This window comes from Apaloderma vittatum, unplaced genomic scaffold (genome assembly GCF_000703405.1).
Source record: "Apaloderma vittatum isolate BGI_N311 unplaced genomic scaffold, ASM70340v1 scaffold7537, whole genome shotgun sequence".
Taxonomy (NCBI): Eukaryota; Metazoa; Chordata; class Aves; order Trogoniformes; family Trogonidae; genus Apaloderma; species Apaloderma vittatum.
In genome coordinates this window covers 8,237-22,883 of record NW_009726647.1, presented here as the reverse complement: position 1 = coordinate 22,883, position 14,647 = coordinate 8,237, and positions in this window count along the sequence as shown.

Sequence of the window (14,647 nt, the reverse complement as noted above, 5' to 3'; positions counted from 1 at the left end):
TCTCGTTAATTTTGATACTGAAGAAGTCTCGGAATCCAGGGAAGGGATAGAAAAAAGCAGTATCTAAAGCAAAGGGGTGATATAACAGGTACTTGGACTGTTCAGGGAAAGGTGAACAAAAGTGAACGTATGAACTTTAACATCAAGAAATTTAAGGCCACGCAGCTAAGGAGAAGAACATAAGCCACATTTAGGATGTAGACTCTCTTTTAACACAGTCCCTAAAGGCAGCCATGGAGACCATGCTACCTTTCTCTTGACACTGGTCATGTTCTGACATACGTAATTCAAAAATAATTGGAAAATAGCTCAGGGAAGAACCATGAGAATGATTAAAGGATTGGAAAATGTTTTTAACACAATTAAATGAAAATTCACTGCAGGAGACTGTTTAGCCTGGCCAGATTGTTAACAAGTTGTTTGTTTATATTCTGTGTTAATATAGTTTTCAAGTGTTATTTATTAATATTGTTCCTCATCTACTAGAAAAATATGCAACAAGGCCACCGGCTAAATTCTCACTTGCCTTTTTCCCCTCCCTTCCCCCTCCCTGCTCCATTTTTTGCAATAATCACAGGACTGATTCTGTGAGGTTAGGAGGTGTGTCACCCAGCAAATCCTACTACGTGCAGTTCTTAAAAAGCAAGATTGATTTTTTTTTTCCTTTCCCAAAATAAATAGTCTAGTTCAAACAGGAATTATTTCAAAAACACTATTTGGTGAGAGTTGCACAGGTCATGGTATATCAAAACAGACTTTAAAACGTGTCATCTCTGAGGCTTCTAGGAAGGGGTTTAAGTGATGCAGGAAGACATGCACAAATCTCGAATACAAAAACTTCTGAGCAAAATTTGCCCCAACTGTATTTATTTCAACAGCTCCTATGTAGTTATTAAGCAAATAATTGTCATATATATATATATACACATATATATTACTAGCCAAGAGAAAATCAATCCTATTCAAAACAAAAGATACCATAGTACAAAACCACTTTCATCTGATAATAAAATTCTTCACTAGCTGCATTTTAGGCTATCTAAATGAAGTCTTCGTTAACTCATTTCCTCCTCTATCTGCATTTTTAAAGCCTCACTCCTCTGAAAGGAGAAGAGGGTGTGGTTTGCTATTTCATGTAACAAAAATTCAGAAAAACAGGTATTAAAAGGATTGCAGTCCTGTAACATTTTAGCAGTAAAACTATCATTTTCATTTAAAATACATTTTCCTGAGCATTAGCAAAAAAACCCCCCAAAACAAAAACTAAACTAAAACAAAACAAAAAAAGCCACTCAAAAACCCCCAACCAGCCAGCTCAGTTTCAGGGATACTCAGATTACAATTACAATGCTTCCTGTTCATTAAGTCTACAAACTAATCATTACATATTTATCAAATTTGAATATCCCTTTAATAAGTCAAGAGCATTTTTGTATCTGAGCAGTGCAGAAGGACAGCAGCACATTCAGAACTGCGTATCAAGTCTTCCAGCAGCACGTGTGCAGGACAGAAAGAGAAACAAAGAACAGAAAGAAACCTTAACACAGGAGTACAGAAAATAAGGTAAAAGAAAGCTACCATGCATTATCCTTAAAAAGCCTTCCCCCCCCATTTGTTGACTCCTGTTCACAATAATCATTTGAAGCAGGATAGTATTTTTATAGCCTAACTGCAAATCACGAGGCAGTAAATTCAGCATGGGTGTAACTCTCATGACTTCAGCAGAGGTGCACTGAAGCGGAATCGGTGCCACAGTCTAACGTTAAATAACCATTGATGTTCTCCCATCCCAAGACCCCTCCTCAGTTCTCATTTATAAGGGCCATAGAGTACTCTCCATCAGAGACATGCCCTTATAATAGGGGCCTTTGTCTGCTCACCACTCTACTGTCCAAGACAGACAGAAACCACAATTTGCTTTATGTTTTTCAATTCCCTTACATTATTTAAGAAGTAGAAAAAAAATGCTTACAAGTACATATCCTTCTGCAAATAAGCTTCCTCAACATTCCTTCATATTTTCCATAGCGTGCCCAGATGTAACAGTGCTTCACAGAGTGCCGCGGCTTTCAGTCCTGAGCATCATCAATCATTGCCCCTCGTATTCATTAAGCATGCTGTCTTCACACGTGGATTTAAACAGCTACGGCTTCAGTCCGCTCTCTACAACTGCAGCTCTGCGGGATTCTCACGAACACCCATTCTGGCCCAGGAAACTTCAGTTTGCTTCTAGAAAGGCAATTCCCTATTAGCGAGGGGTACCTGGGACAAATAATCCGGGATGAAGGCGAGGCGAGTCTGCCCGGCTGGGCTGGCTCGCACTAGGAACCAGCCTGACTTTATCCCCTGGGAAGCGCTAACAGGAGCATCTCAACAGCTGTCATCGTGTGTCCATGACGAATAAATTTAGTCATTATTCATTTTAAAATGTAACCCCTTCAGGTCTGGGCAAGGTGTAAAAACAGGAGAAGAGACTCTGCCAGTTGCTCACAGTAAACAAGGGCCAGCATTTGCTTCCCTGCCTGAACTGCCAGCCTGGGACATTTTAAAGCGGAGCAATTGAGTCTCAAATTTCCTTTCCAATGAAAGGAGATGCTTTCTGGCTTGCAGAAACTCTAAGATGCCAGATTCAAATCTTTTACTTATTTGTTTTTAAGCTTTAAAGAATATAGCTACTCTGTAGAGACTACAGATTAGGAAAAAAGCTTACGAACATGCCTGTTCCTAACAAAGATGCCCTGCTATGGTCTTCAGGTCTGACTCTGCAAAGTAATACACTTGCTCTGGCCCCACTGTGCCCATTTATCGTATGTCCCATCTCCAAGTGTCAGTGCAGCCCAACTGTGCAAGACAGATACAACTTGTATCACTTGCATCTCTCTCATGACAATCTCAATTACGGGTGCAGATAAAGGTGGATGGCACTGGAGGAATCTGCTGTCCCACCCACCACCTGGCATCCCGCACCAGAGGTGGACACACAGCTGCTAAAGCTGACATACACTGCATTTTGGCACATTGAAACCCCATGGCTCCATCACTACTAGGTGGGCAAAGCCCAACTCACTGAAGATCTGAAAGCCCCTCTGTAAAAGCCAGGAACACACAGAGGCAAACCCATCGACGCCAAAGAATAAAAGGGTATGTTGTTCTTCATTCCTTTTTGCCAGGCACTTTTTGCCTATGTGCACTAGTCAATGTTTTTGAGAAACAGCACCCCTTGGACACTTGAGCTCATGCCATCTCCCAAGGCCAGCATCTGGCACCCTCATCTCCAGCTGTGACCCCTGTAGGGCACAAGGCACAGTTGACTTCTCTCCGTGGGCATCACGCCAGCGAGACAACTTCAGATGAGGCTAAATGCCTCCTCCCATTAGCACACACGTGGCTTAGCTGCAAGTCAGCTCAACTCCAACACAAGCACTGCACAGGTTTCTCCAGGAAAATGAGTTTATGAACCTACTAAAGATAAAGGGACATGTATATGCTCCTCAGTGGGATCAAACGCTTAAAAACAAAAGGAGTCACAGCCACAAGCAGAAGTACGCAGGCACAGCACGTCATTAGGGTTTCTCGCTCAGCCATCTCCCACAGATTCCCAGCTGCTCTCTCCTGGCCCCAGCCGCAGCCCCTCCTTCCCCAACCTCCACACCAGGCACAGAGTTTCAGGCCTCTAAAACGCCACCTGCTTGGGGTCAGTGACCCTGGTCAGCCCTCCCAAGTGCCACAACCCCTCTTCCCTCGGGTCCAGTTCTCCCAAGTCAACCCAGCCACCAGTTTCAGGCCCAGGCTACCCCTGCTGCTGCCTTCTGACACCTCATCATCCTTCACAACTGGCTTTGAAGTCAATTCCCAAAAAAACCAACCGCAGTGGGGATCCCTCCAAGCACTCACTAGGACTGAGCCAGCCACAATGATCATGTCTGCAAGGACAACCATATGGCCATTACCTTGGATTCTTCCTCTTATCTCACATAATTGCCCTATTTAAACTACAATGTGTAATTGTGGGTAGGAGATTGTCTTTTGAATAAGGTTTCTACAGGCAATATATTTATAGACAATATATTTATAAATATAAGCAACACGGCTGCCATCAACCAAAGGTAAGGTGGTGCATAGAGATCCAAGCCAAGAATGTCATGCCAGGTAAGTGGACAAATGATTTTTATTTTAATAATCCCTCCAACATCCACGTGCTTTTCTTTAACAGAAAATGTTAGTTTTCTATCCTCAGCTAGGAAAGGTAATGCTCATCTTCTTGCCTGCTGCCTCATTCTAATTACGAACTAACGAAGCTGCTCATAACCTAACAGGTCTTCAACTGCTATCACAAAGGGAAAGAAGATTCCTGAAGTAACTAACACTTGGGATTGTTTTCTGTTCCAAATACATCATTTTTACACAGTCTTTCTGATATACATCCTGCTCATTCCCAAGCACACAGATACAGCAATTTCAGAGTATTGATGTCTGCCAGCCCTCTGTAAGCAAAAAAACCACAATCAGGCAGTAGTCACAATAATAAACAAAGCACATTTCTGTCAGCAGAAATCTATGTTTATTTAACCAGTTCCTACATGAAAAAGTTAACTGAGGAAATTGATGTACACCCTGATCCTACCACATCCAACACCAGACTAGGCAGACACACTCCACATAGGGAAAGTAAATTCCAACTTCTACCTGAGAGAATAAGCAATAGCCGTGGCAACATTCAAAATCTGCTCTCAAGGACAGGCCTGGTAAGTCAGACAAAATCTTCCTGCAGAAGACCTATAGGAAATCATGCAACCCGTAACTACTTCAAGTTACTAATCTAAGATATATTATAATTTTCCGTCCTGGAATCACATGGCTCCAATTTAAGTTGGATCCATGATGGCTATGTGAAAGCTTGAAAACAGGCACTTTATAGACTTGAAAATAAAAGACAAATAAGAAGGATTCAATATTTACAAGCCTGTTTGCTTCAAGATATGAGTTTTAAAACAATAAGGTTGACAATATTAAATGTCATCATGTTAATAAGCCACAGCATGCACACTCCAGTAATGTACGAGCATTAACTTAATGAACAGGGCAGAAGTGCTTTCCACAAACTTCTGTTCATGAAACTAACACACCTGGAAATAGGAATTTTTCAAGAGTTAATGAAACTGTCATGCAGTTTTCAGCATGGCAGAAGTTTCCACTAGCTTTAAGTAGATCTAGAAAAGAGGTAGTACAAAGGTTTCACATTCCTACAAGCTTTGCAAAATTAATCAGCAACAGGAGACAACAAAATAGCTATGGTACTGAGTGAGGAAGCAATGGCTCAAATCATTAAAAAAATTCATAAAAGCACCACAGAAGTTGTGATAAATCTGTAAAAACAGCCAGGATTTATTAACTAGCTTTGCTAATTAATTTAGTACAGTTCATACAGACACCTGAAAAAGAATCAAACACTCATGTGCAAGCAGATGCAAAGATACAGCCTTCACCTCTCACTGATTTAAATAATAAGAGATGAGACATGGGCACAGACATGCACACAAGACCAAAAAAAAAAAAAAAAGTGAGGGGAGAAAAAGATAAGGATCTGTCTCCCTCAAAGCCATCCTTGGAAACACAATATTCCCCCAGTGCCCTTTGCAGCCAGCCACACAGCTTTCCCCCGAGCCCTCAAGAGCACCAGGAAATTCACAACTCATACCTTGGAAAAACACGCCCACCCCAAAACCCCATGTTTACGTAAAGCTTCAATTTTAAAAAGGAAAACGAGCTTTTCTCTCCCCTGCACTTACCCCTCCTGTCACGCAGAGGCTGGTCATCAGGCTGCCTGCTCGCCCTTCGTGGCCAGGCTGTCCCACAGAGCGACCATCACCTCCCACCGCAGCCTTCCACACACACCCCAACTATTTCAGGGTCCATTAAAGGCTCCACACACGGGTGCTATTTTTGCGTTTCACTGCCGCAGATTTCCCTGTTACCTGGCACCTGGAGGTGCTGTCCCTTTTTGGTTCTGGACTCTTAAAAGACCATTTAAACTGTGCCAGGTAGAAACAGGCCGGAGGTAGCCCCAAGCACAGACACTGCTCCCTCCCCACAGCGCTCTCGTTAACGTAATCTTCGCAGATAAAAACACAAAGTGGGTTGTATATCCTGAGCCCTGGAGACACCAATCAATGAGAAATGCTATTTATACAGGGTAGACCAGGGGACTCTAAAAGAGTCAGAAAAGATCTTTTTCCAGAACTACAGGAATTACTGGCCTTACCGCATGACTGGTGGAGCTGCAGGAAAGCATTCCTCCATTCCTCAACAGCAGACAGAGCACGCTGTTTTCCGTGTTCCTATTAATCCTGTGTGCTGCACAGTGCCAACGTTAAGGTTTCTCCTCAGCTTACTAAGTTCACTTATTTAGGCAAATAATTATAAAAAAGAAAGCAAATTCTTCTGCCTTCACTCCCAAGACAGCAAAATTAAATTCTGCAGAAGCACAGGAGCTCCCTCAGGCACCGTCTCCATACGTACACATTGCAGGGATGTGTCACGTTGAGGAGCAAGCAATGAACCTTTCTCCTCTTCACTCTCATCTCCAAGTTCGCAGCCAGCTCTCTGCACTTGCTGGAAAATTTACGGCAACAACCTGGACTCCCTGTGCGAGCACTGAGCCTTTTCCATCAGAGATTCAGGCAGCAGGGACAACAAGCAGCAGCAGCATCCAGCTACTGCTCATCCACATCACACCCACTATTATGCCCCGCAGCAGCTTTCTGTGCTTGAACCTGTGGTCAACTTTGCACTGTATTTGTTCTAAAAATTATATACATATACTTAAAAAGCAGACACATTCAACATCAGTAAGAATTTTTTGTTATTATTTTAACACGTGAAAGAGTTGCTGAGGGACATTTTCAGGGGCGTGATGACTTCAAGGCATTCTCAGAATCAGGATTAAGATACGTTCCTAAGGTTTTCTTCTAAATTACTTTTTATCGCTTCCACTAAAGGCGAGTAGCATCTCAAATATTTTCTTATTTTCCCAGTATTATCTTCAAAATTGGTTTATGCATATTCAAAAGAAGACATTTGCAAATGGCTTGGGAAAACCAGAAATCATATCACATGGTACTTAAAAGAAATGTGTTAATTTAGTTGTTCTTGATAGGTTGGTTGAAGCCTAGTTACAATTTAAAAGTTCTCTGTTTCAGAGGGCTGGTAGCCGGCAGTGCTACAGGAAAACAGCTACCAAAGCCAGTGCTAAACCGAGCTCCCGGGAGACATCTGCTGGCAACAACAGTCTGAGTTTCATTTGCCAAAACCTGCGCGGAAAAGCGGGTATCTCGGGAACTGATACGTGAAGTTTTGTCTTACTTGGATTGCCTACACCCTATATAAAGTGAATTAAGAGGCACACCAGGAACAAGAAGCCTTTAAACGGACAGATGCTTTTCACCCGTGGATGACAGGAGCGTGGTGTGCAGAAGACCCATCAGGTGCCTCCAAGCCCCACAGACCAGGTTCAGGTTTCCAGCTACGAGCACCATCTGCTGCCATGACATCACTGGAAGAGGCTTCTCCTCCAGCCTGCACGCCCCAACCGACATTCCCTGCAAAAATCCCTCTGCCCCCGTGTGTAATCGCTGCAAGCACAGCTCACCTAGATGCTGCCTGCCCTAACGCGCATCGTCGTCAACAAAAGGAAATTGCCTTTTATATTGCTGCCGCTTATTGCTTCCTGAAGGGCTGCTCGTTTCCTATGCATGCAGCACACGGAGGACTAAAGCACTGATCTAGCACGCAGAGCTGTATTAGGATGGAAAAGGCATTTTTAGGACAAAGGGCTGTTACAACAATGCCAAAAGCACTTTACTACTGCCTCAAGTTACGCAAAACACGGTGAGAGGGAGAAGAAAGAGGGCAGAAATATTGCAGAAGATCCCACTTCCAGCCACCACAGAACATCCTCCCTGGTGCACATAAGTCCTGCAGCAGATTAGAAGTCTATTCTACAGATCTATTCTATTCCATTTCTAGAAACACCTACAAGGAGATAAAAATGCCAAACTGCAGCCTTGGCTCCTTTCAGGACAGGACTCGGAGGACAGCTGGATCAATAAAGTTAATTAAGCCAGTAGGACATGTTGGAGGGACCATGTGAAGCTGTAGCACCATCCCTCTACGACACCTTCATTTAGGTGTATTTACAGTCAGAAACAGGGAGAACATATCATCCAGCATTTCACACTTTTGCCAGGGGCACATGCTGTTATTCCTGAACAATGAAGGAAAAAACAAGGCTGTCAGCCCACATCTTCTCTACAGGTACAGAACACAGGAGACAGGGCTCCTGTCCTGAGGCGTTCATCTGTCTGGTTAAAGGCCAACACGAGAACAGAGGTACTACATCTGCCAAAGCTGGCTGGTGTTACACATACTGCTCATCGACGGCTCCCATCCAGAATGCCTGGTCTGATGCATAATTAATATACTTTAATTAGATAACCATTTAGGTGGCCGGTTCTCTCCATCGGTTGGAGCGTGATGCTGATAACACCAAGGTCACAGGTTCGATTCCTGTTCGGTCCCCATGTGTTGCCTGATCTAGTCGAGAGGCGTCCCTGCCTATGACAGGGAGCTTGGATTAAATGACCTCTACGGTCCTTTCCAGCCTAGGCCATTCTATGATTCTATGATTTAAAATACTGTAAAATGTTCGGTGGGGCAATAACCATGAGATAAGGATGTCTAAAACTGTAGGTAGTCGAGACAAAAGAACAATCATGAAAGGAAAACTAGGGAGCAGCGGGCAGCAACTGCACAGCCTATGTGCCTCTTGAGTAAGATGATCAACTACTACAACAGGTAGGATCAGCATGATGACAAGAAATTTCTACCATAAATAAATGCTTCATCTTTATAAAGATGCATGTTACTACAGACCGTGAAGACACATATGCAAGCAAAGGGTACAGAGAAGGTATTTTTTATTTTATTATTGGATTTTATGACCAAGGCTATGCTCTGTATCTACAAACAATTGCCAAGCAGTAGTTTGAGATGCTTCTGACAGAAGACAGTCATCTGACAGACACCATGTCTGGCAATGGCTTCAGGAGCTCCTGGGAAAATTGCTAGTAGGATAAAGAGTTGTCTGTACATTCTCAAGAACATCTGTGGCAGCTCTTAGCAAGGGAAAGGGATGGGGAACCGGACTTGTTGCTTACTCTTGGTCTGGAGTGTTTAGTAGGACAGACTGGCTGCACGAGCACTCTCTTGACACTAAAACCCAACCGTTTCCGTCTACTCCTAACTAATAAAATCAGCAGTCAGAGGAGCAGGATTCTCACCCCACCACCACCTCAGTTTAACTCCATGTGAGCAAGCAGAGCCCAGCTTTGCTAAGCTGCGTGCACACAGGATTCTTACAAACTACACTTCAGCACCATTTATGCCAGTGCCAAAGTCTGCAGCCTGCACCACTTCTCGTAACGTCTACATAAGTATATTCAACTACGACCAAAGCTGAGCGGCAGCCTGTCAGAGCTGGTGAGAATCACCTATTTCCTACCCACGTCACACTTGCTGTGGTAGATATTGGCAATGGTTTGCCAAAAATCAAGCCGAATTCTTTTAGAGACACTGGGGATATAAACCCAACAACTGAGTGACTAGCATTTTGCATTTCCCAGGATCATTGCAGTAAGCGCAGTGAAACCACACTCCAGTGATTTCTACGGCAACTTTGAAAATATTCTTTCTTTAGAAGCAAAAGCAGAAACTAGTAGATAACAGATTACAAAAACATTTTGGATTCCAATGACTGGTTTGAAAAAAGCACCCAACCTCAGAGCAGTAAGACATGTTTTAGTGAAAAAAATACTTGTTCAGTAGCTTTTAGAATCGATTTTCCATAATAATTTGCACAGATTTCTTTGTGTATGTTCTAGATAGAATTAGTCCCATTTTTTGGACACGGGGAAACAGGCAAAATACATGAGGAGGCTGACTCCAGGTCATGCAGAAAAGTCAGAAACAGAGCAAATGCCAGAAGATGCAGCAGAGTATAAGACTTCCTTTATTTAATCACCATCACACTAGGCTAAATTCTGCTTCCAGCTCTACACATGTGGAACAGAGGTGAATGCAAAAGCATGCAGAACTTGATCTGATTATTTTTTAGATTCTAATAGCTCAGGATTCACTCTATGCAATTCAGAAAAAGCATGGAGAGGTTTCAGTACACTAAGTAGTGGTCTATTCAGCTGGCACCTCAGTACATGGTTTCCATGTGACTGGATAACAGAATCTAAAAGAATCAAATTCATATTTAATATTGCTTCAAATAGAAGCATAGTCTGAATTCGTGATCTACGAGTGGAAAGCTCCAATTCCTGAGATAGTTCCCAGTCCTTCTTCACCCACCCTTCAAAGCTGCGTTTTAAGCAAACCATCGCCTGAAGGAAAAAAAGTCATGGGAAAAAGGCTCCAAAGCCAAAAATGTGTCACAGCTTATAAAATATTAACAGTCAGCATGGCTTCTGTTTTCCTGAAGCTTTCTTCCCCTCCTCCCAAATCCTTTAAAACAAAAGGTGTATCTAAGCTCTTTCATCTACATTCCTCTCCCATAAGCAAACATCACCATTAGGTAGCGCAAATAAAGCAGTCATGTTTGGGGAGGGTGGAGGGAAATGGAAGGTGGAGTCAAGACAGTCTGAAAGTTTAATTCCTTTTGCCATTAATGACTTTGGTCTACTAAATATGATATTTATATTTTGGAGGCAATGTGAAACCCTAAGCAAGCAGGTGGACTCTAATGTGCTACAAAGCAAAAAAAGCTCCAAACGCCCAAAGAGTTTACAATATAAATAATGCAGTCAGATCATAGTTAAAAACAATTACTCTTTTCAGGCTTTATACATAGGAAAAACAAGCACAAAGATTCTTCTCCATTTCTTTTAAAAGAAAAAGAGAAATTAAAGAAATGCAAGTACTTGTGTCTCTGCCTACCTGTTCTTCCTTGGCCTCTACCAGCAGTGCTACTCACTTTCTGCCTGTGGCTCAGCATCCTTTTCCAGACATCCTCAGGTCTCTGAATCTGGTAAAACTTAAGCCAGTCACCCAGCCACCCAAAATTTTCTGCCATGACTGAAAGTTGGTCCCAAATGGGATTCAATAATTGACTTCGATGCCACAGTCAGTCCTTTGAGTTCTTCAGTAAACACCGTGTTTTCCTCTCATATACTGTGTGCACAGCGGAAGACTTCCACAACTCCATGAAAGAATGATAAAAGAAATCAGTTTCCCCACATAAAGCATTGCATCAAATAAAGTATCAGCCAGGATCAATTAGGAAATCAGAATTGGAGAAGCGAGATGTGACAGACTGCTAAAATCTCTATTCATGTGACCTGTATTCTACCAGTTCCTCTACTGCATCTCCTATACCTCTTGACTCTAACCCCGAGACCACCTTATTCACAAGAAGAGCTAAACAAAAGTACTAAGGGCATGCTCATCTTGATGATAGCCACTTGGTTTAAATCCAAGTTCAGAATTTGGTAAAAGGTGGTGAAAGCTATGAATAAACACACTTATAAGCAGGCAAAAGATCTCCTCTAGTTCAAGGGCAAAGTCTGTCAAGTAAAAACGAAGGCTGATTTGCCTCAGGACTCAGATGCAGGATCAAATTATTGCTGCTTAACAAGTTATAAGACACCAGCTGAGCCACAGTAACAAACCTTGTGCTGCTCTTAAGCTACAGCAAATGCAAGATAATATAATTTAACTTAGCCCTGAAGAAAGTTAAGCCAAGCAGAATCACTCACATTTACCACAAATACAAACATTAATCACAACCCAGTTAAATATTTTACTCTGGATATAGCCATCACAGACTTCACAAAACAAATACTGACCTACACAGAGTTGGAGACATTGAAATACAAAGAGGTTCCCATGCAAAAGCTGGGAACACTGACCACGCAGAAAGCTTTTCTTAGCCATTTTCACTACTGCTGGGGAAAAAAAAATTGGAAAACCAGAATCACTCATCTTCCATTAGCAGTGACACCTTCGCACAGGTGATTCTGCCAGCTTAAGGTAGCTGATGTAGACGAGATTCAGACAAGGTGGTGAGCACTGCTGGTTTAAGTCATATCATCCTCATTTAGAAGAGACACTGAAATCATTAAGTGAGGCAACAGCAACCATTGGCATTTACGAAACCAAACACCCCAGATCTGAACAGCCATAAGGAACCTCAAAGCTATGCCGGTGCAAAGAAAGCCTCCAGTCCAGTGTCACAGGTTAACTGAACACAACTGATTTCCATCTATAGAGATTTCTGGTTTCACAGAGACATGCTTACCTCCACGGAAGACTTTCAAGGAGTCAACAAGTCAAAAACAGAAAGAAAAACAACACTTCGTTAATATAAGGAATCTTTTTCTAAAACAGCTTGAGTCTCTCCTCTCCTTAAGGCAAGTCTGGCCGGCAAAGCCATTTTGTCCATCTGTGACCCTGAAAGATCACTGCACTGGTAATTCAAACGGACAAATTAGCAGCACTCTCTACCCTGTGCAGAGCTACGCCCTTCATGCATGACATTGACACTTTATTCCTCAAGGGCAAGCTGTAAAGTGTAGCCCATATGAAGACTCAGCTCCCAGAGACAAGCTGCCCCTTTCTCAAGAGACGGTTCGTTCTGTAAGCAGAATTCACCAAGAGAACCATAGACTCCATCACCGTTTCTGCTTTGTTAAATACTGTGTCAAATGGTAAAGACAATCACATAACTATGCCTGTTAAGATGAACAGTTCCTACTTTTATTTCGGTTCTAGGATACATAATTCAAAGCTTAAACTCTTAAACCTTAAAACTGGTACTTTTTTTTTACTACTTGCCTGAAACACAGGGATTACCCAATACACTGGAATCTTTCTTTTCAAGTGCCAACTTGTTCCAGCCTCACCTACGCAGACCCCACACCCTGGCAACTTGTCCTGACAACTGTGAGGAGTCTAACAGGAAATCAAACTTTTGAGGTTATTCTCTCCATTTGGCTGCCATTGGGCGCCATCCATCCATATTCTAAATTTGGATTGGAGTGGGCTATTTTTTTAAGAAAGGAGGAAAACAGATTAAGGTAGGACACTCAACTAAGTGATTTTTACTGCCAGCAGAGCAGATATTTTTGGTCTTGCTGTGGTCAAGCAATGCACATTACCAGGTAACCAGCACAGAGCTTGGTATGATACTTAATGACCATTGCATAAGTTTTGGGAGATGGAAATAGGCTCTGGAAAGTACCAAGGAGAGGCAAAGAGATTAAGTTTCTACACACAGGGAAGCTGAGATAGGGAGCAGAGAAGACAGAAATCATTGCAAGACAGGTAATAGGACTTCATGACCTGTGTGCTTTGTGTGCCCTCCTGGGAACTGGCACATAGGCATCTCCTTATTTGTCAGATCAACTCATATCAGGCTCATAAAGGAAGAGACAAGCATCTCTTACAATGCAGCAATTCAATTAAATAATTCCTAACAACTAAACTCATGACTTCTTATCCTCCATTGTTATGAAATCACTTCATACAGTTTGATGTTAAAGTAAAAAAAAAAAAAAAATCATACCCCAGAGACAATTAAAATTCCTAATAGTCCCACTAAGAATGTCACCTTAGTTGATATTTTGTAAGTTTCCAAACACAAGTTCAAATCCTAGGATGAGTATCTGGGATGAACAAAGGATGACCAATTCAAACCTTCCTCCTGTTTCAACACATTTTGGCATGTCCTTTAATGCACGAAGGCTTTCTGGACAGGCCTCCAGTACTTCAGGTCCATCTGCTCTCTGGGATTTAGAGGACTGAGGCACCTTTGCATTTGGGGGGCATGCAAGAACGGTCAGAAAAATCTGATAAATTGGATTCATAATTCTGTAATATCCTACCAGTCAGGAATAGAAGGGAGTACATGAGCAACCAACTGCAAAACTAAGTATCACAGTATTTGAGCACAAGTCCTAATCAGGAGTGACAATAGAAACTAACAAATTGCTTTAATCCTTAAAAGATTTTTTTTTCCTAAAGTTGTTCAACAAATTAGAATAAATAAGGCTGAATAAATAAGACATATAATAACTAAGACACTTCTATCTTGGAAACTCTCTAACAAGTTCCCAGGTTGGAATTAACGGTCTTCAACTACTTACTGGGCCTTTTTCAGTGCAGCAGCACTGATAAAATCTTTCCCAGAACACAGGTTTACCATAAGCAAAGACTGGGAAGAAGAGATTTGTTTTCCAAGTTTGCTATAAAGGCAAGCACCCCAAGGTAAGTATCTGCAGCTATCAGGCCACAGAGAAGACAGGCAAAAACTGAGGAAAGTTCTTTCAAGCACTTCGTAAATCAAAGACAGGGGAACATTGCTTCCTCAGGTTTGCATCATTTCATCCTTTTTACTGAGTCTTTACTTTGAGATGATTTTGTTATTGTCTTCCCCTCACTTCACACTCTCATACATGAGAAAAGGCATGACTCAGAGCAGAGGAGGGGCAGAAGAGCATCATCTTTGTTTTGCAAGAGGTAAAATGGATTCTTTTCTTCAGAAAAGGTGAGCTCATCCAGTGAACCCCCTGCAGGTCCTCACTCAAAC